Here is a 23,180-nt window from a genome sequence, read left to right on the forward strand (position 1 = left end):
ATCAGATAAAACTTACCCAGCTACGCGATGACTACTTATTTGGCTATCAGTAGATAATCAAATAAGTAGATACAGTAGCTGTCCATTTTTAAAAGTTAGCCAGTTATATTCCTACCTGCTTCTCAGAGGTTGGCATCATAGCAGCATGAGCAGGAGATCTGTATAGGAAATCTTTTCCTATACTTACAGCCTGCTAGTTACATTCAGAGCACCATCCTATTTGTGTACCTCTTACATTGGCTTGCACAGTGAATATGGAGTAAATATTTATCTAGAAATGCTGCTTAATCAAGCTTTGTCTTAGAGATTGGGCAGCAGTGGGTGCCTGAATTTGTATGTTAGTACATCAGGCTCAGAGTCAGCATCAGATTCAGAATGTCTCCATTCTTCTTCTCTGGTACTGGAATCCCTCATTGTATAGTTATGTTGTAGAGAATGCAGCAGCCCACAAAGATGTGACAGACCTTGTCTGGGTTACACAGTAATGCTCCTCCTGTCTTTATCCAGACATCTAAAGTGTTTCTTCAAAATACCAAAGGTTTGCTCTACGACCTGATCTGGTGTGTTGCTGAGACCTATTGTACCTTTCTTCTGCTGGAGTCTGTGAATGTCTAATAGGGGTTAACAGTCATATCTTCAGTGGGTAAACTCTATCATTTGTGCAGTGGAGAAAAACAGAGTGTTATGGGAGTGCTGGGAGCAGTCCCGTTTCTGGGGAGATTGTGTACCCTTGGGCCATGACATGTCCGCAGAGGAGCTCCGGGAAGTGCCGAGGCAGGTGAGGAGTGCCCAAGCACAGGCTGGAGATGCTGCACCCTGGCCTCTGCTGAACCTGAATGCATCGAAGAGACCTCAGCAATGCAATGTTGGTCTCTGGATAGACCTCCGGACCTGTCGTATGAGAACAGCAGATGCGACAGGACGGTCAGAGGCTGAGGGCTATAACAAACAGGTTCAGACGAAGACTCAGGATACTTGAAGGGGTGAGACAAGACTCAGGATTCTTGAAGGGGTGAGACAAGACTCAGGTTGTTTGAAGGATTCAGACAAAGTCACAAATCAAAAGTTCTGAATAGGTACTGCACACCACGCGCCCTACACAGTCAATCAAGGCAGGTCATGGACCACGCTGGTGGTTCTCGACTCAGGTTACTTGGAGGTTTCAAGACGAAGACTCTGGTGAGGCCTGCACCGAGGCACGCCCTCCACAGCCAGTCAAGGCAAGGCATGGACCATGCTGAAACGGAACAGGTTTAGGCAGAGTTCTTTTTTTTTTTCTTTATTTATTCATTTTCAATACATAAACAAAATACAATTTGCTTATAAAGAAATTCATTGGGTTCTTAATGTCATAAACATTCCTATACTCCTAACTTTACATTTATCCTTATCAGAAAAAATTTTAAAGAAATAAATTAGTTGGAGTATTTACATAAATATTCAGTAATAATTTTCAACCATTAATTCCCACTCCCAGCAGAATATATAATATGGAGGAGATATGAAATCTTTTAAGGAAGTTCAACACAAGGATAACCAGATAAACTCTAATGGATGGTACACATTACAAACAGTCCATTTCAATCTTACTGGGTTAAGGTATTAATTTTCCTGGCTTCTATAAATTCTTTTAACTGATCAGACGTAAGAAACACAAAGCGTTCATCACCCTTTATCAGGAAACATTTACAAGGAAACAAAATTTTAACTGTAAATCCCAGCCCAACAGCCTCTTGTCTGAGGTTTAAAAATCCTCGACGCCTGGCCTGTGTGGCTGGGGCTAAATCTGGGAATATTTTCACTGCTGCTTCATGGAAATTTATTGGATATTTCCTAAAATATGATTTCATCACCATGCCAATATCCTTAGTTGTAATAAAAGATACCAGAAGTGTTCCCCTCGAAATCACTTCTAAGGTAGAATCTTCCAAAAATCCTGTCAAATTCCCTGCAAAGGGAACATTACTGGCACTTTCCATCCGTCTTGATAAAGGAAGAAAAAAGCAAGAGTTAATAGATGGAAAATTTGCTTCAGTTATTTCCAGCTTTTCCAAAAAGAATTTCTTTAGGGTAGTGTAGGGAATTTCCCCCACTACTCTCGGAAAATTTATCAGACGTAGATTTAAATGTCTAGACTTATTTTCAAGAAATTCCATTTGCCTGGATAACACCTCACAATCCTTTATCGCTGCAATCTTATACTGCTGAAACTCATTTTCTTTCTATTCCAAACCATTAACTTTTCCTTTCAGGAAGTCGACTTGGTTTTGTATATCAGCAGAGTTTTGAAAACTTTGTGAATGTGTTTGTTCCATTTTATCATTCAAAGAATTTATTGCAGAAGCCATCCCAGCCATAAAATCCCATAGAGAATCTAACGTCACCTGTGCTGGCCGCGTTGGTATAGCTATTAATTCCTTCCTGGAAGCATTTTCTGCATTCCTACCTCCTTCCAGCCGTCCACTGGTTTCTGTTGGTCCCGCAGTACTCTGTCCTCCCACCGGGCTTGAGGTGAAAGGTCCCGGGGCAACACCTTCAGGAATCTGCAAGGGGCTCTGTGAAGCAGTACCGGTTTGAAACGCCACTGGTTCCTCCCTCTTTGGCTCCTCTCCAGCTCCCTGAACAGGCAGATTCCTCTCATCCGGGCTGAGACACCTCCCCTGCCGGCACGACCGACTCTCCCACACCATCGTGCACATCAGCTTCCTCAGTTCTCTTCTGTTGGGCTGTAGAGCACATAAAGCCGGTTATTTCTGGTTGGGAACTTGAAGAGGTAGTCGACACAGACGGGTAAGTCCGTACTTTCCCTTTTCTTTTTGCAGGCATTCTTCAAAGGGAAAAAAAAGCAGGGTTCCAGAGAGCTCCGACTTAAGGCTCAATGCGTGCCGCCATCTTGGCTCCTCCTCCAGGCAGAGTTCTTAGTCATGGATGGCAACAGGCGCAAGGAGCTCCGAAGACCCGGACAGGATTCAGGAGAAGGAGAAGGTCCTCAAGATCCAGGGAGCTCGAAACTTGAAGGATTAAAAACAGGGGTCTTCCGGAGGTTTGTGCTGCCGAGGCAAAAGACATCTGGATAAAGGAAGATCAGGACGTGAAGACATCAGGAGAATAGGAAATCAGGACTTCAGAGGCTCTGAAGGACGTCGGAACATCAGGAACTGGACGGACGAAGACACAGGATCCGACGAGAGACCTTGACGAAGATGAAGAGGAAGATGGAATTCCAACATGGAACAGAGTGCCTAGGAGAAGCTGGGTAGAAGAGAAGTCCTGAGGAGGACTGGCTCCTTGCGAAGGCACCGAAGCAATGAAGACAGGCCCTTTTTATAGGGCTGAAGAGAATCTCCCATGATGACATCATCAGGTGGAGCCAAGAGGACTGGCCCTTTAAATATTGTGAGGAGGTACGACCTCGCGCCTAAGGAAAAGAAGCAGGACCCTGGAGAGCGGCATCCACGCCGCAGAGGAGGAAAAGCAGGACCAGGCCGCAAAAAAGGGCCAGCGACGGAGGCGGCTTCCAGCTGCTTGAAGGACTGAGGGCGGCTCCAGCTGCAAGGAAACACTGGCGGCGGCCTCCAGGCCACAAAGAGGAGCTTTCAAGCAGCCTCCCAGATGCAAGAAGAGGAGCTGAAGACGTCGATGGCTCCTGCCGCGAGGACAGGCAGTGGCTCCAGCCGCGCAGAGAGGACGTTGGGCCTCCAGACCGCACCAAGGAGGGAGCAGCGGCAGCTTCCCATGCTGCATGAAAAACCAGCGGCGGTGGTGGGCCCGCCGCAGACCACGGCGTCTCCCCGCCACGAGGCGGGGAGGAGTAGGGACGTTGGCGGCTTCCTGGCCGCAGTGACAAGCAGCAACTCTGGTCACGCAGAGGGAACGTTGGCGACCTCCGGGGCGCTGAAGAAGCTGGAAAGGGAGGTGAGAGGCTACCCGTGGCACCAGCCGCCGGTAAAATCATAACACAGAGGTAGAGCATAGCAACTATTCTTTATTAAGACATAGACATGCATGATAGTAGGGGGCCCTACTATCATGCATGTCTGTCCATATTATGTGGTACATCAATATATACAGCAGGAAGCTCCTGCATTGATCAGAAGTAACTTTTTTCCTGACCAAAATAGTGCTCAATGTACATCATAGATGCACACAATGGAAAAGAAGCCTCTGGAGGTAAGTGCAAAGGAAAAAGGTTAATAAGCATAGTTTGCTCCATTATTCCCAATGTCACAATCCAGACTATTAAAAGTCAAGTCTTACAATTACCTGAAAAGAAAGAAAGTATTAGTATTCTTTACAGGAACATCGGTATATAAAAATTAAAAATAAATAAATAAATAAATAAATAACTATTGTAGGAAACTCCGACTTATCTAGGAGCCAAGGCCTTACAATTTGACAGCCCTCAATCTTTTTTTTCAATCCAGAATATGAGAGGATGAAAACATTGTGGTACAATCCAAGATATTTGGCTACGACATCTGTGATAATCCACCTGGCATTACAGATTATCTGCATATTCATGGAGTGGAATTTTTCCTATTCTTACAAGCTCTTTCATGCTGCATTTCTGGTGTTAATGCCACATGGGTGCAATCTATAGTACCCAACACAGAGGGTACAGCAATGTTGTAGAAGTCCATCATGGTTTCCTGTCTCTGCAGTCTAGTGTGCAGAAAAGAAATGTAGCCCTTAATTCTTCAGGAAATAGCTGTAATAAATCGGTGTATGTAATGGGAAGTAGCAGACAGTGTGATACCATTAATGTCATCTACAGTTGTTTGAAAACTGCCAGTGGCCAAGAAGGCCAAGGCAGTGGTGACTTCTATATGCATGGGCAAATCATGTCTTCGTTATGTGCTACTTTCCAGATTATCTTTGATCAAGTTACATAGATCCAATATCATTTTTTTATTAAACCTGTACAATGTGAATACTTCCTCCTCCAAAAAAATTAATACTGGATTTATACACTCTTTGTGGCCGGTATCCCCCTCCTTCTCTGCTGGCAGGTAATACTGTCCTGGCAGTGTAAAACAGTATCCTGACAAAGATGTCCGGGCATTTTAAAAGACCCACTCCTGAAGTTGTCCAAATAGCAGGTGTGAGTTAAGCCACATATACATCATCAGTTGTGTGGCAAAAGGAGCTGAAAAATTCACTTAGCCAGATAACTGTGGGCCACGCCCCCAACATGCCTCAAAGCTCCTTTTTTTATTCAGCTAAATGGCGACATTCAGCAGAGATATTTTGATTCATGGCAGCCACTGAAAATGCTATGTAGCCGGCTAAGTCACATCTACCTGGAGAAGTGGCAATTTAATCTGGATAAGTGGCACCTAAGGTTTTGAATATTGACCTCTTTATGATTTGAAGGATTTGACACCTCTGTTTTTCAATCATTCTTTTCACAATGTTGAACAAATGTTAATATACTCCTTTTCTGGTATTTGTTCAATAGGTTAATGTCTTGTAGATGTTTTTCTTTCTGTTTGGCTCATCGTACCTCTTTTTTTAGTAGACCATTTGAAGTCTACCTTTTCTGATTGGGTAAAATTGTGGTCTTAATTATTAAACAACTTTAAATACCAGGATTGTTAGCATTATTTCTATCTCAATTGATAGGCAGTATTTGCTACAATGTGAAAAATCAGAATTATGTTATCTTGGGAATTTCAGCTCTTGTGGTCTTTCTCCCTGAGGCAGCTATAACATTGAAACATTGCCAAAATTGGGTTATGGTTTTTGAGAGATTCAATTTGGGACAGCACATTTTGAAAACTGTATATATTTTGAAACCCATCAAGAAAGCTGAGTCCAAAGATATCCTCTTGAGCTGAACTGGGCTCCCTCACTCCACAAGGACCCTTCTGGTATCCAATCTTCCAGAGCTTGAATCTTTCTCATTGAACACAGTTCTCTCTCCTTCACTCCTTTATTTCTTTTCCACACTCCTAGGCACCCCGGATAGGACCCTTACACTCACTTCTTGCTCCTCCTGTGTAGATCTTTTTCCTATCTGGAACTCAGATCAGGATCTTCTTTTCCCCATACAAAGATCGACCCAAGGTGAGAGGTTTACTCCCCCAGAACATAGACACTTTCCACCCCATTGTTGTATCCCTCAGGAACAGCTACTTATGTGAGATACCAAAGGCACCACCACAGGGACTTTACTGTGTGACCCTTTATACTCATTATGAGAACCCAGCTCCCAACTACTCATAAGAGACAGTAAATTGACCTTCTCCTTCTCTCACTGCAAACCCTCTCACCAGAATATTTTCAGGCTTCTCTGAACAACCATTGCGGCCACTCCTGGACAGCGGTTTCATTGCAAATGGCTCAGTCCACTCACTACTCTGATAATCTCAGTATGACTTCTGAGAGGAAAAGTGTTGACTGCAGCAGCCCATATTATTTCAGGCAGTCATACTAGGGATCACATTAAACCAAGTTTGTTTAACCTTCATTAGTTACAGTTGATGTATAGATCTCAATTTAAGGTTGTCTGCCTTACTTGTAAATACTTTTATGATCAAGGACCTAAGTACCTTGCTGGGAAAGTTAAGAGATATGCCCCAGGTGTCTGTGCTCTGTGGAAGACAGGCTTCTCAGCATTCTGTTTTTATGAAATACAAATTAGTCAAAACCAGAAGGGAGGCTTTTAATTGTATAACTCCTAACCTTTGGAAGTCTCTTCCAAAGGAGCTAAGATACAAGCTCTGACACCCTTAAATCCTGGGGAAACCATCTCGCTGCCATCAACTCCTTACTTACCAACCTCCACCTTGCTCTAAACACTGCCAAAACTGAACTCCTCCTCATATCCCATCACCCCCCTACCAATCCCGCACTGACAATTGACTCTGCTATCAAGATTCCTCATGCACAGCCCTGCGCAAGGAACCTGGGGGTCCTAATCGACCAACAACTGAACTTCAAAAAACATATCAGTGCCATACTCAAAGAGGGTTTCTTCAAACTTAAAGTCTTAAAAAACCTGAAACCTCTCCTTCACGCTAGTGACTTCTGCACTGTCGTCCAGGCTACACTGGCATCCAAGATGGATTACTGTAACTCCCTCTTTCTTGGCCTACCCTACTCCTCCTTAAAGCCCCTCCAAATGCTACAGAACACTGTAGCCAGAACCCTCTCCAACGCTCATAAATACGACCATATTTCCCCTATACTGAAGGACCTACACTGGCTCCCTATTCCCTCCCGCATCCTCTTTAAATCCCTGACCATTATCCATAAAGCCTTATATTCCCATCACTCCAACTGGCTGGTAGATCCCCTCCAATTTGCCTGCTCGAATCGACCGACAAGGACCACTAACAAAGGGTCCCTCCATGTGCCATCCCTAAAGAAAGCACACCTCACAGCTACAAGGGATCAGGCGCTCTCCATTGCTGGACCTATGCACTGGAACTCACTCCCAACCCACCTCAGACTTGAACCTTGCATCACCAAATTCAGAGCCCAGCTCAAAACCTGGCTATTCAAACAAGCCTTTCCCCAACACCCTTGATGAATATTGAATTGTGATGGATCATGACCTGAATTTGACTATGAACTTGTTCTTATGACATTATAGTTCACTTGTTAATTGTTCCTATGCTTCTCTCTCTCCTATTGGTTTTTTGTACCCCCTACCCTTCCCCTGTTACTTGTAATTTCCGTTGCTTTTGTTCCATTGAAACCGAGGTGATGTTTCGACTAACATCGGTATAGAAGACTCTTTAAATAAATAAATAAATAAATAAATAAATAAATACAAATATAATTATCTCTGTTTTAAATGATCATTAAAGGCATATTTATTTCAGAAACCTTTTGACATTATCATTTTGTAGAGTCTATTCTGTCTGTGTCTACTATTCAGCAGATTTTTAAACTTGCATTAGCTCACCAGATAAGTTGTATTTTAAAAACAGTTTATTTTTCTGGTTTGTATCTTTTTTTAAAAATTGGTCTGGTTATTTTACATTTGTATTTCCCCCTATATTTTACATTGTTTATTTGTTGTATTATTGTTATTTTAGTTTTTATTCTGTTGCACTCTAGGGTATTATATGTAATATGCCATAATATGATTTTGTTTAATTCATTTGTTGTACAGTGTCCAGTGTACTTGATGTGCGATTAATTAATTAATTTATTTATTTATTTATTTAAAATTTTTATAGACCGACATTCATCAGGGATATCACATCGGTTCACATTGTAATGCAAACAGGCGCCTGGGGAGGCGTTTTACATCGAACAGAGTTATATCGACAATTTATAACAAATTAACAAAAGAACAATTGAGGGGGGGGTAAGTGGGGGAATATAAGGAGGGAAAGTAACATTGAAAGTTAAATGTTAAGAATAAACTTTACTAATATATATAAAATAAAATAATATTATAACAGTATATACATATCCAATATGAGGCGATGACATATTAAATAAATTTGAGTAGAGTTTGAGAAGAGAAGGGGGCAGAGGAACCTAGGGGGGGGGGGAGAGGGAAGGAGGGTAGAATGTGTAGGGATTGAATGAGACGTAGGGGTAGAGGGACGGGGTGGGGGGGAGGGGAAAGAAGCGAGGGTGGAGTGTAGTGGAAGGTGGGGAAAGAGGGAATTGAGGAAATAGGGAAAATAAGCGAACTGAACAGTAAGGAGAGAGAGGAGAGGGTGGGAAAAGAGAATGGAGAGAAAGATTGAGAAATTAGGTGTAGGCTTTAGTAAAGAGCCAAGTCTTCAGCTTCCGTTTAAAGGTTTTTGAGCATTCTTCTTGCCGTAATTCAACTGGCATTGTGTTCCAAAGGGTAGGCCCGGCGATCGAGAGCGCTCGGGCTCTCGTGGAGGTAAGTTTATAGAGTTTGGGAGAGGGGGTAGGCATGGTGGCGAGATGTTGGTGTCTGGTGGGCCTGTTAGATTGGTGGAGGCGGAAGGATTCATTGAACCAGTTCATTTCGGGATTGTATAAGGCCTTGTGGACAAGAGAGAGAGCCTTATATTGGATGCGGGATGTAATAGGGAGCCAGTGTAAATCTTTTAATACAGGTGTGATATGATCATTTCTGCGTGAGTTAGTCAAGATCCGGGCTGTTGTGTTTTGCAGTATTTGAATGGGGTGGATGGAGTTGTTCGGAAGGCCGAGGAGAAGGGCATTACAGTAATCAGTTTTGGCAAAGATGGTGGTTTGTAGGACTGTACGGAAGTCGGGGGGATGTAATAGGGGTTTCAGTTTTTTTAAGGAGTGGAGTTTAAAGAAACCGTCTTTTAGTATATTACTGATGAATTTCTTCAGCGTGAAATGACCATCAAGGATGACGCCAAGATCACGGACTTGTTGGGCAAATGGAATATGACTAAGGGGGGGGGTTAGGATGGTTTTGAGGTGAGATGAGCATGATTTCAGTTTTGGTAGTGTTAAGAGCTAAATGGATGGAAGATAAGAGTTTGTTAATGGAGTGGAGCGTATCATTCCAGATTTCAATTGCTTTTGATGGAGAGTCAGTGATTGGAATGAGTAACTGAACATCGTCAGCGTAGACATAATGATGCAGGTTGAGATTAGAGAGGAGGTCACAGAGGGGAAGCATGTAAATATTGAAAAGGGTAGAAGAGAGGGATGAGCCTTGTGGGACACCCTGATTGAGGGGGATGGCCTTGGATTCGTGATTTCCTAGTTGGATTTTGCAGTTTGTGTTACTGAGGTAAGAGTTGAACCAGTTGTGAGCAACACCCGTAACACCGATTTCTGTTAATCGTTGTAAGAGAATGGAATGGCTGATGGTATCGAATGCAGAGGAGATGTCGAGAAAGGCCAGAATATAGGATTGCCCTTTATCAAATCCTTTAAGGATATGGTCTGACAGGGAGAGTAGAAGTGTCTCTGTGCTGTGGGATTTCCGGAAACCATATTGAGTAGGTGCAAGGATATGGTTATCCTCGAGGAATTCTGAGAGTTGTTTGTTGACAGTTTTTTCGAGGAGTTTAGAAATAAATGGGAGATTAGAGATAGGGCGGTAGTTGGCGAGATCGGAGGGGTCAAGTTTAGGTTTCTTTAAGATAGGTTTGACGATGGCCTGTTTAAGGGGGACAGGTACCTGTCCCGAGGTAATGGACAAGTTAATGATTTTTGTTAATGGTTTGGCGATAATGGTGGGGATGGTAAGAAGATGTTTGGTGGGTATTGTGTCAGAGGGGTGGGTGGAAGGTTTGGCTTTCTTGATGAAGGATTCGATTTCAAGTGTAGAGGTGCAGTCTAGGGAGGAAAGCGCTTTAGTGTAATTACTGGAGATTGTTCGGTTGAAGTCAAGTTTAGCGTGGTTGATGGGAGTTGTGGATGGAGTGGTAAAGTTGGCCAGCAACTTGTCTATTTTGGCTTGGAAGAATGTGGCAAGTTCTTCACATTTGGGTTTAGCTACTTCATCTGGAATGTCGGGGGCTGCTGACTTGGTCAGGGAGGCAACGTAGTCATATAGCACTCTGGGGTTGAATTGGAATTGATGTATTTTGGTTGCGTAAAAGTCTCGTTTTGTCTTGTTGAGTTTATCGCTGTACAGATGTAGGGCGGATTTAAATTGAGCAAGGTGTGTGGGCGTGGGGACATTACGCCAGATCTTTTCAGATTTTCGAAGATGTTGCTTTAGGTTCTTTAGTTCTTGGGAATACCACGGTTTCCTTTTTTCTTTGTGTATCGGAGAGATGAGTTTTGATTGCAGGGGGCAAGTAGTGTTGGCTATGTTGTTGGTTATGTCATGCCACAAGGCAAGCGCTGTGTCTGCATTGGTGAGATCTATTTGGTCTAGTTTGTTGGAGATCGCTGAGATGAGGTCATCTCTAGTACAGTTTTTCCTGTATTGAATGGTTTTGTTGGTGTTGGTATAGTGGATGGATGTCTTTAAGGTGAGAGAGGCTTCGATAAGATAGTGATCTGACCAGGGAATAGGTGTGTGGGAGGGGGGGTCAACCTGAATGAGGGCGTTAGTGAATAGGAGGTCAAGGGTATGACCCGCCTTATGAGTAGGGCAGTGGATGGACTGCTTGTAGCCTAATGCATTTAGTGAGTCAAGAATCGCGTCACATGTTGGGGTACGGGGGGAGTTGTCAACGTGGAGGTTAAAATCTCCTAGTATGATAGCTGGGGTGTCAATAGATATATTCATTGCAATGTATTCTATGAGGGTTGATGGGTTGTTGTGTAGGGTTCCTGGGGGGGCGTAGACAAGACAGATTTGCAGAGTGGGGGATTTGAAAAGGCCTATTTCAATTTTGGGAGGTGGGGGGATGGGGTGGAGTGTCATGTTGAATTTTTTCTTTGTGGCTAAAAGTAGACCTCCTCCTTTCTTTTTCGGCCTAGGTATTGAGAAGATATCATATGTTGTGGATGGTAACTGGTTTAGGAGAACAGTATCCGAATCCTTAAGCCAGGACTCTGTTATGGCACAGATGTCTGGGTCTTGGTCTGTGAGAAGGTCAGAGAGGAGAGGGGTTTTTTTGTTTAATGATTGTGCATTTAGGAGGATAAGAGAGAGAGCAGAAAGACCGATAATTTGGGTAAGAGGGGGGGAGATCATAGAGGGGAGAAGCGTTTTAAGATGCGAGTGGTGCCGTGGGTGTGGGGGAGAATTAGGTCTTCGTTTATTATATTTGAGAATGGTGATCTGGTGTTGATACATGTTGTAAGGGTGGGATGTTGGAAGAGGTTGTGTGAATGGTGTGTGAGAAGGTGATGGCAAAGGGAGGGAAATTAGGAGGGTTCTTGTCTGATAGGTTGTGGAAGGTGCCTGGGTAGAAGTGAGGCTTTGAGCTTGTGTATGGGTGGTAGGAAGGGGGGGGGGGTGGAAGAGGGATCAAACTCTCAGGGGATGGGTAGAGAGAGTATGTAAATATGCACAGTAGGTACAGAGAGAAAAGGTGCACAGAAAATATCATGAGATCTTGTTTGATAGTGAAGAAACAGAGCAGTGGCAAAGGAACATCAGCAGTGTTAAGTTCCTTTATTTCTTCCTGCTACATCCATCTAGCGGCCCACCTCTAATCCAGCTATGGTAGTGATAGATAGTGGTAGGGAAGTAGGGACGATGAGTTAGGTCAGAGCAGACCCTCAGGGCAGTCCGAAGGTGCAGCACGAAGGGGCGCACAAAGGGGTGGGCCCCTTTGTCGCGCTCCTTCGGCGCGCAACGCCCGGCGCGCAACGCCAGGGAGTGGAGTGCCTTTTAAGTCCTGCAGGCCCGTGTTGATGATGTCACCCCTGCGCCCGGCAGGGCGGAACTCGGTGCGGCGGCTCTGGTGGGGGTGGGGGGCTCACGGCCCCGGCGGCTGGAAGCGGCAGGATCGGCTGGAAGCGGCAGGATCGAGGACGCAGGCCGGATCGAGGACGCAGGCCGGATCGGAGTGGGCGTTCAGGCGCTTTAAGGTAGGACAGGCCGGGATAGAGAAAGGCTGGCGGCCGGCGTGGGAGCCCGATTGGGGAAGGCGGAACAGAGAGGCCTTACCCCGACGGGCTTTCAGCGCCAGCTGCGCGGGCCCAGTTCACCGCCGATCCCGTGTGGATATGATACAGACCTTCAGATATCTGAAAGGTTTTAATGATATGCAATCATCAAACCTTTCCATTGGAAAGAAATCAATGAAACTAGGGGTCATGAAATGAAACTCCAGGGAGGAAGACTCAGAACCAATGTCAGGAAATATTTCTTCACGGAGAGGGTGGTGAATGCTGGAATGCCCTTCCAGAAGAAGTGGTGAAGACAAAAACAGTGAAGGAATTCAAAGGGGCATGGGATAAACACTCTGGATCCCTAAAGGCTGAAAATAAAGAAAAAAATACATGGGGGTAACTGGGGTTAACTTGCTGGTGTGACAGTTGCTACCCTGATACTGTTACTGCAACTCTATCATTGCTCTCTGCTTCAATGGCAGTGAGAAAAGGGGAATTGGATTCAGACAGCATCCAAGGGCCCTGGCTTTTATGGTCTGGTAAACTAAAAAGCAGGGGGTAACCTGCACAGTGCAGCAGATACTGGTATAAGCTTGCTGGGTAGACTGGGTGGATCATTTGGTCCTTTTCTGCCATTATTTCTATGTTTCATGTCTAAATAAATAAATATGGTAATCACAAAGTAAGAGAGTACAAGCTCCCTACTCATCACATCACAACATACATAGGGAACCCTATGAATTCATTTTTATAACATTCACAATTTACTATAATCTCATAACAACATTTATCAGCAGTGCTTAACATAATACATACACATCAATTTTTTTATCATTTTATTAATTACATCCACTGATGTTTACAATAATTCAAAAATATGTGCAACCCAATATACATGAATATACACACTTATTTAGCAGCAGTATATTAACATCTAAAACACATATACCCACTACATTCACTCATCCACATACACTCCCCACCCATTAAAACCCCATCTATTCCCTTTTAATAGATGTGCCATACATATTTCACTTAAAGTGCTTAACACAAATTCTTAAATCCTAAATGTATTCTTTCCACCCGGGGCTTGCTTTTGCCCCTCACTGAGACAGTGAGGGGCGAGAGCAAGCCCCAGACAGCCCAAGTACCAGAGCCAGAAGCAAGTCTCCTTCCCGGATTGCCACCAGCTCTGCCAGTACCAAACCCAGGAAGCAGGTTCTTTCCTGCACACAATCTCCAGACCTCTAGCCAGCATCTGCTGCAGAGGTAAACAGAGAGATATCTCCTGAAGTTGGGACCAGGGGTAAGTAAGTTAGCCATAAGTATTAATATATTAAGTAGGCTAAGGTTTATGGCATGTTTGTATCCACCCATGGTACAGAACTATCTCTAGGGAAAACTGGTGCTTAGTGGCCAGGATGTTAGAGACAGGAATTGTTGTTATTTTCTAAATGCTATATCCTGCCAAATCTGATAAATAAAAGTCTATTTCTGAGGAGAACATGTTGTCTTTTTCCTGAACTTAGGATCGTGAAGTGGGACATGAACTGAAAGTGTCCTGTAGCAGACAGGTCCCTGCACCCCTAAACTTGCTTACACTCCAAAATGCTTCCTCCTAATGGCCATGATATAGCTAACATTCTGATTGGTACACCAAAGCACGTGAAGATTTTGGAAGCTTTTTTAGGGTAGGGAGAGGGGTTTGAGGGCTTAGAGGCCCTTTTGACATCTGGTGGGGGTTTGATAGAGGGCCTTGTAGGCCCATAATCATGGGGAAACCAGCAATAATGCTAACATACATGCAAATAACACACATTAACACTAGTACTACATAGGTATTAGCTAATGCCAGCATTTGCATGCTTTTAACATGGGCATTAATACTAATGTCCATTACCATATAGGCCTCTAAATGTTTTCTCTGCTGAAATGTGTGAGTATAAGCAGAAGCTTTTCATGTGCTGCTATGGGCATCAGAAGCAATTTAGCATAAGCAGTAAAAATGTATAATATTGCTTTTGTAATTATGCCACATTACTTTTCCCCAATAAGCATGCAATTCCTACATTCCTATTTCCAAGGATAAAATATATGTATAACCATTAAAAACCAGTGATGTGGGATTTAAAAGCCTGCACCTGAATTTACTTATCTGGAATAATTTCCTCATTTTACACCATGATATTCACACAGATATAACTGCGCTTATCTAACTGCACTTATCTTCAGGTGTCTAATGATATAAAATATTTCCTCACCAATAAAAGATGAGCAGCTAACATTCTATTCAGTTGTCAGCCATAGTACAAATTATCAAACATCCCCAGGCCTTTCAAAGCCCCTCCATCTTTCTCTTCCTTCTCTGTCAGCAGGATGATCTTCTCTTAACTCCTGCTGGCTCCAGTGTTGACTGTCAAAATAGCACCAGGTGGGGGTGCTGAGGAGGGCCTGGAGAGGTTGACAGGAAGGCCTGATTTTGATCTGTGGGCTAGTGGTTGGGACTTTGAATGAAGGGAAGATTAGCATTTGCAAGGGGGATCAAGGATCTGAAGAGAAGTTGAATTTGGAGATTGGACGTGATGGTGGGGATTCTACTGTACTTACTGGTGATTTCTTTTGGTCTGGTTAGCATAAGGTAAGAAGTACTAAGGTAACAACTTAATGAGCATACACATACTCTCTGTATGCAGGTGAATTTTCAAAGGACTAATGCATGTAGCAATTTTCAAAAGCTATTTACCTGCAATAAGAGCACTTAAAACTTATTGCCAATTGAATGGCATATATTGCAGCAATTTTCAAAAGTCCACTTACATGGGCAAAATGCATTTACACGTGTGAAACCTTGTTTTACGTGTGTAAATGCTTTTGAAAATCAGGCCCTTAGTGTTAATTACAAATATAATAAGCAGATGGTACCATAGATTTAAAACAATTATTACAAAATCACACTATTACATCTTAAATTAACTATTTATTATACAAATAACCCCATATCTGTTGAGAACGGCCTCGAAAGGCCTTGCATTCTGTTGAGAACGGGGGTGTTTAGTGTGCCCTTGGGCCTCAGCCCGACCCCAGATGAATCCAAGGCCGGACCGAGGGTTGACGGCATGCTCCAGCATGGCTGAACATGGTCTTACCCTTTGCCAGGCCTTCAAGCTCCCAGAGCCAACAACATGTGATGTTGGTAGGGGAACGGTCCACCGACTGTTCCGAGCCCTTTCAGACCTGCCGCTTGATCAGCATTGGAGCAGCAGGCCTGGCCTGAGGTTGTGGGCAAATGGAGGCCTTGACACGTAGACAGGACTATGATGGATGCGACGGCATCTCGGACGAGACTGGGCTGATGGGACGGCATCACAAGCATGACGAGGAACTTGATCCAAACAGGACAAGACATAAGGCAGGAGGGCATTGGCACTGTCTCTCAGGGCACCCTACACAGCCCACCTTCACGGGTGGACCCAATGGGCTGGTCACGGACCACCCTGTCCCACTACTGAGAACGGGACGAGCGCAGGGCAGACCCAGGCAAGGAGGAACTCAAATGACGTAACCGGTGTCATCCGAAGCTTCCCCCAACGCTGGCGGGAACAGATGCTCCAGGGCGCAGGGACGAATCCCACCTGTTGGCCACTCCTAGGCCCAACAGGTCAGAAGGCCCGGAGCTCATAACGAAGACGCGGGGAAGAACATCCTGGCAGGCAGACACAATAGGATGAGGAAGATCATGGCGGAACATCAGGACATGGTCAGGGACCTCAGGCAAGACATCAAGACATGAAGACGTGGTATAAAAGCAGACGAGACGAGGAGCTCCACGAAGAACGGAAGACCTCACAAAGCTCTGGCAGGCGGGAGCCTCCAGAGGGAACTCACGCTGATGCAAGGCAAAGACAGAATGAAGTTGAAGTCCTTTTATAGGGCTGCAGACCGGCGACTCCCTGGGAGGAGTTTGGCAGGCCCACACCTAGCTGGCCCTATAACTATGGAGAAGTGCTGTGGGCCAGCCCCTAGGGAAGGGCGTGGCTCAAACCAGGAAGTCCATGCAAACATAAGCAGCCTCAGGCAGGCCCAAGGACGTTGAGGACTCCCAGGTCCTGGAGCAAATCCTGGATAGTTCACAGGCGAGACCCTGGCTTGGAGTGGCCTCCAGGAAGAGGTAAGGAGCCTCCGGTTCATAACAATATCCCATGTGTCCTGTCTGTCTGTCTTGACTAGATTGTACACTCCAAGGAGAAGGGACTGTCCACAATGTGTCTCTCTATAGCACTGTATATATCTGGTATGCACCAATCATGTTGATAATAATAATAATAATATATTAAGTGTGGTCCTGTAATGTGGAGTTTTTTTGTCAGAGAGACTGACATAGGCAAGGGCAAGAGATTCTGATTTACAACTGCTTAAAGATATGCATTACCTAGGATGGCCTAGCAGAAGAAAGCAGATTAATGCTAAAATTTAACCTTATCAGTTTTTGAGGCAGGGCGCGCATATAGAGAATGGTGTCATAATGATAGGCAAAGGAATTTGAATGCAGCTATGACTAGACATGCTAAAACAACCTCACAAAGCACATCAAGGAATGTAAAGGTCAAAGGCTTGAACCAGATCTTAATGTGCTGGCCCTGTATCTGTCATGATACAGAAAGGATGATCGAATCTTGTGAACTGGAGCAGGAACCTTTAAACCCAGCAACAGTCCACATTCACTACCTGATATGCCAGGGTTAAAAATTGCTTCCTTCCTCAGCTCAGTGCAGAATGGGTTGTGGAGGATGTAGCTCAAATATAGAAGTAAATTATAGGTTGCATTTCAAGGATAGTAGGATAGTGGTAATTGTTTTGAAAGTTATAAAGATTTGTAAAGTAGGAGGATGGGGTACGGAAAGGTAATGTATTTGCAGGTAGGTGAGAGAAATGAGGGAGATAAAGACCAGAACCTACAGCAAGAAGATGACTATGTCTGGTAATAGATAAGGAAAACATTGTCTCATTAAATCCTTTGGGGACATAGGTAAATTCTGCTGTTAATCTCTGTCAGTTTTCTCATGTCTCTGAAAAGATATTACCCCACTACCCCATCTTTCTGCATTATAACCCTTTTACAGCTTTAAAAACAAACAAAAACCTTATTACCAAAAAAATGAAACCTGTAATCTAGTTGTTCATTCAGGCAACATTGTGCCGAGCTCATTCTGCATTGAACTGATGAAGGGTGCATAGCCCTTGAAAACTGGTTACAAATGCAATATTCAGTAAAAATAAATAAATTTTAAAAAAGGTGTCATCTACAGCTCATTGGTTAAATCCTTTTTTTTCTAAATATCCTAAAATCCTCCCAATGCCTGACTTCATAGCTATCATAGTCCTAGCAGAATTTGAAAGCCATATTCACTAGAGATATGGCATACCAAAGGCAGTGAGTGCTGGCCATGCACCATTTGCAAATATGGAACATTTTGCCAAGCTGTGGGAATTCAAGATAACTCGCTCTAGTCCAGGATATCCTCAGTCTAATGGAAAATACAGTGAAAAGGTTATTCCTAAAGTCCATGCTGTCTCACACAGATTCACATCTTGCACTGCTAAGTCTCATGAATACACCACTCATCAGACACAGTTATACACAGTCCCAGCTGTTAATGGGCAAATTGCTGAGAATGACTCTGCCAACAAATGCTTCGGCCCTGAAACCTGAGATACCTGAGACATCACAAAGTAGTCTCCAAATGTAACAGAAGCAATGTTATGACAGGAATGCAACTCCTCTTATCTATTCAAAAAAGGAGAAAAGATATGCAGGGAGAGTTCTAGATGGAAACCAGTAATGTATAAAGTATTTTGTGATGAGTGGAGTTCTTACAGAGTGATTACACCTGATGGAGAACGATACTGCAAAAAAAGAAGACACTAGAGATGTGAATCGTGTCCTCGATCGTCTTAACGATCGATTTCGGCTGGGAGGGGGAGGGAATCGTATTGTTGCCGTTTGGGGGGGTAAAATATCGTGAAAAATCGTGAAAAAACGTAAAATCGCAAAACCGGCACATTAAAACCCCCTAAAACCCACCCCCGACCCTTTAAATTAAATCCCCCCCAAATGACTTAAATAACCTTCGGGTCCAGTGGCGGTCCGGAACAGCAGCGGTCCGGAACGGGCTCCTGCTACTGAATCTTGTTGTCTTCAGCCGGCGCCATTTTCCAAAATGGCGCCGAAAAATGGCGGCGGCCATAGACGAACACGATTGGACGGCAGGAGGTCCTTCCGGACCCCCGCTGGACTTTTGGCAAGTCTTGTGGGGGTCAGGAGGCCCCCCCCAAGCTGGCCAAAAGTTCCTGGAGGTCCAGCGGGGGTCAGGGAGCGATTTCCCGCCGCGAATCGTTTTCGTACTGGAAAATGGCGCCGGCAGGAGATCAACTGCAGGAGGTCGTTCAGCGAGGGTTCCGGCGCCTCGCTGAACGACCTCCTGCAGTCGATCTCCTGCCGGCGCCATTTTCCGTACGAAAACGATTCGCGGCGGGAAATCGCTCCCTGACCCCCGCTGGACCTCCAGGAACTTTTGGCCAGCTTGGGGGGGGCCTCCTGACCCCCACAAGACTTGCCAAAAGTCCAGCGGGGGGCCGGAAGGACCTCCTGCCGTCCAATCGTGTTCGTCTATGGCCGCCGCCATTTTTTGGCGCCATTTTGGAAAATGGCGCCGGCTGAAGACAACAAGATTCAGTAGCAGGAGCCCGTTCCGGACCGCTGCCGTTCCGGACCGCCGCTGGACCCGCAGGTTATTTAAGTCATTTGGGGGGGGGGGGTTCGGGAGGGTGGGGGATTTAATTTAAAGGGTCAGGGGTGGGTTTTAGGGGGTTTTAGTGTGCCGGCTCACGATTCTAATGATTTATAACGATAAATCGTTAGAATCTCTATTGTATTGTGTTCCATAACGGTTTAAGACGATATTAAAATTATCGGATGATAATTTTAATCGTCCTAAAACGATTCACATCCCTAGAAGACACCTGAGGAGATGCAGAACAATCAGTCAAGAGGGTGAAAAGTAAGGGATTGGTGAGTCTGCTGTTCTTGAACTATAATAAGTACTACAAGTTAACAGAAGCTTGGTATAGGTCACATACTAGGACTGTGAGCTGCCTGAAACCTGGCCCAACATGAGTAAAATATTAATGAATTCATAGGATAAAAAGTATTAGTTAAAAATTTCTGAAATAAATCTTTTCTTTTTTTCCTCCCTGCTTCTCAGATTTATGTCTTTAATCTTTTATCCGGCTTTCTTGCTGTTGTTAGTGCTACTACTGGAGTCCCCAGTCTACAAGCAGTGGCTTCTTCTGAAGCAAATGCTAATGGGTGTACTTTTTTAAATGATACTGCATGCCACTGTACTGATGGCCTTACAATAGTGATTGCATCCTGCAAAATGCTACTGCTCCCCATCTATAAAGTGTCTTTATGCCTCTGATGTATTATGAAATCTCATCTCACTCTCAGGATCCTTGGGTGCTGCTAATGGGACTGGAATTGAGGGGTGGACCAGGAGGTTGGAAATGCCAGAGGCAGCTCTCATTCTCTTCACTATTTGTTTTTACTGGGAAATACTCTTGGCCCTAGCAGTATCACTTTCTGCCTCTTATGGGTGTTCACTGGTAGATAGCATGCTAGTAACTAGATTCTTCAAACCCTCTTGTACTAGAAGTTCAATATCCTCTTAGTCCCTTACATGATTCTTCTGAATCAGTACTTTCTGTAAATATCTGTTGCAGATGGGAGGGAACTGGGGGTAGCGCTGTGCTGCCTTTGAATGCTTCATTCCTAGTATCTCTGCCCCTCCACTGCTGTTGCCGCCCTCCACTAACTCTGACTTCTTCTGCCCCTACACCATAAGAATATAGATGAGAGTGGGACCAGGCGGCAACAGATGCTCTTCCAGCTTGAGTTTCTTCTTGCTCAACCCTGCCTCTGGTGGTTTCCCCCTGCTAAAAATTATGGGCCAGATTTTAAAAGATTTACGGATGTAACTGACCTTACGCGTGCCGGGCCTATTTTAAAAAGGCCGGGCAACACGCGTAAAGCCCCGGGACGTGTGTAAGTCCTGGGGCTTGCAAAAAGGGGCGGGGGGAGGGGGCGGGCTGAAGTAAGTTTTGAAATTTAAAAAAAGAACTCACCAAAGATAGGGGGGAAAGGGCGGGGGAGGTAGAGGAGGGGAAGGGAAGGTGGGGTGGGGGGGTAGGGACGTTCCCTCCCAGGCTGCTCCGATTTCAGAGCAGCCTGGGAGGGAACAGGGGAAGGCAGTGTGGCTCAGAGTGCGCTCAGCGTGCGCAAGGTGCATAATTGTGCACCCCCTTGGGCACGCCGACCCCGGATTTTATAACATGTCCACGCCTGCGCGCGCATGTTATAAAATCGGGCGTACATGTGCGCGCACCGGGTAGCACATGCACATGTAGGCCGCACACGCTGCTTTTAAAATCTACCCCATCTCTTATCTTGTGTACAAGACTCCTGGTCTTCTCACTATTGCTTTAATTAGTATTGCTACTTCTGCAGGCTCTAGGGCCCTTTGGAGAAGAATGAAAAACCTTTCCTCTTTCTTTGCCATTGTTGTTCCCACTAATGCCATGTATACCTTTTTCCTCCCTGTGGCATGATGGAATTTGAAATACAGTCACTAGTAGTGACTAAGGGGTTTTAAAGTTTCAATGTAGTGCACTGCACTGTGTACACTAGTACAAATGTGGACATGAACAGACAACATTTATTTTTGTTGCAAAACATACAACACACTGCTTGCTGACTATGGTTATGTGGATTTACACCAGTAACTGATATAGTTTGTGGAAAAAAGAGTCACAAACACACACTGTAGTCAGTGTTTACTGACTGCCTTTTCCACACCCAGGAAGTCAGAGAAAATAAAGTAAAGAAAAGCTGCTGTTCTACCTAAAGCAGAGTTGCTTACATGTAACAGGTGTTCTCACAGGACAGCAGGATGTTAGTCCTCACACATGGGTGACATCATCAGGATGGAGCCCAATCATGGAACACTTTTGTCAAAGTTTCTAGAACTTTGACTGGCACCTACTGGGCATGCCCAGCAGGGCACTAACCCTGCATCCAGCAGAGGTCCCCTTTCAGTCTCGTGTATAGCAAGAAATATGTGCGAAAAAATAAAATAATAAATCATAAGCGAACCCAACTCCGCGGGGTGGCGGGCAGGTTTCGTGAGGACTAACATCCTGCTGTCCTGTGAGAACACCTGTTACAGGTAAGCAACTCTGCTTTCTCACAGGACAAGCAGGATGGTAGTCCCCACACATGGGTGAATAGCGAGCTGAGGATGCCCGAGGAATGCACCAAATGCACCCAAATACGTGCAACAGGCACAACAACAGGGGTAGATTTTGGTAGGAGGGCATCCTGAAAACCCTGAATGGGTTGCTGGAAGGATGTTGGGAAGTTAAGCTGAGAATAAGTTGCGTAGAACTGACTGGCCAAAAATGGAATCTTGTTTGCCAGCTTTGTCTAGGCAGTAATGGCCTGCGAAAGTATGGAGAGATCTCCATGTGGCAGCCTTACAGATGTCCAAAAGTGGAACCGAACTAAGGTGCATCATTGAGGTTGTCATGGCTCTGATAGAATGTGCTCTTACACGTTCTTGGAGGAGCAGGCCTGCTTTCTGGTAGCAAAACGTAATGCTGTCCACCAGCCAGGAAGAGAGGGTTTGCTTGCCCACCAGAATATCCAGTTTGTTCTTATCGAAAGAAACAAACAGTTGAGTTCCTGGATGGAATAAATGATAGCTTTATGGAGCAATTGGTTCAGGAACCGACGAGAGAGGGAGCAATTTTAGTTCTAATTCTCAGTGGAGCACAGGACTTGGTGAGAGAGGTAACGGTGGTGGGGCCGTTTGGCAATAGTGATCACAATATGATCAAATTTGATTTAATGACTGGAAAAGGAACAGTGTGCAAATCCAAGGCTCTCGTGCTAAACTTTCAAAAGGGAAACTTTGATAAAATGAGAAAAATTGTTAGAAAAAAACTGAAAGGAGCAGCTACAAAAGTAAAAAATGTCCAAGAGGCGTGGTCATTGTTAAAAAATACCATTCTAGAAGCACAGTCCAGATGTATTCCACACATTAAGAAAGGTGGAAAGAAGGCAAAACGATTACCGGCATGGTTAAAAGGGGAGGTGAAAGAAGCTATTTTAGCCAAAAGATCTTCATTCAAAAATTGGAAGAAGGATCCAACAGAAGAAAATAGGATAAAGCATAAACATTGGCAAGTTAAATGTAAGACATTGATAATACAGGCTAAGAGAGAATTTGAAAAGAAGTTGGCTGTAGAGGCAAAAACTCACAGTAAAAACTTTTTTAAATATATCCGAAGCAGAAAGCCTGTGAGGGAGTCAGTTGGACCGTTAGATGATCGAGGGGTTAAAGGGGCACTTAGAGAAGATAAGGCCATCGCAGAAAGATTAAATGATTTCTTTGCTTCGGTGTTTTCTGAAGAGGATGTTGGGGAGGTACCCGTAATGGAGAAGGTTTTCATGGATAATGATTCAGATGGACTGAATCAAATCACAGTGAACCTAGAAGATGTGGTAGGCCTGATTGGCAAACTGAAGAGTAGTAAATCACCTGGACCAGATGGTATACACCCCAGAGTTCTGAAGGAACTAAAAAATGAAATTTCAGACCTATTAGTAAAAATTTGTAACTTAT

This window comes from Rhinatrema bivittatum, chromosome 1, assembly GCF_901001135.1.
Source record: "Rhinatrema bivittatum chromosome 1, aRhiBiv1.1, whole genome shotgun sequence".
Taxonomy (NCBI): domain Eukaryota; kingdom Metazoa; phylum Chordata; class Amphibia; order Gymnophiona; family Rhinatrematidae; genus Rhinatrema; species Rhinatrema bivittatum.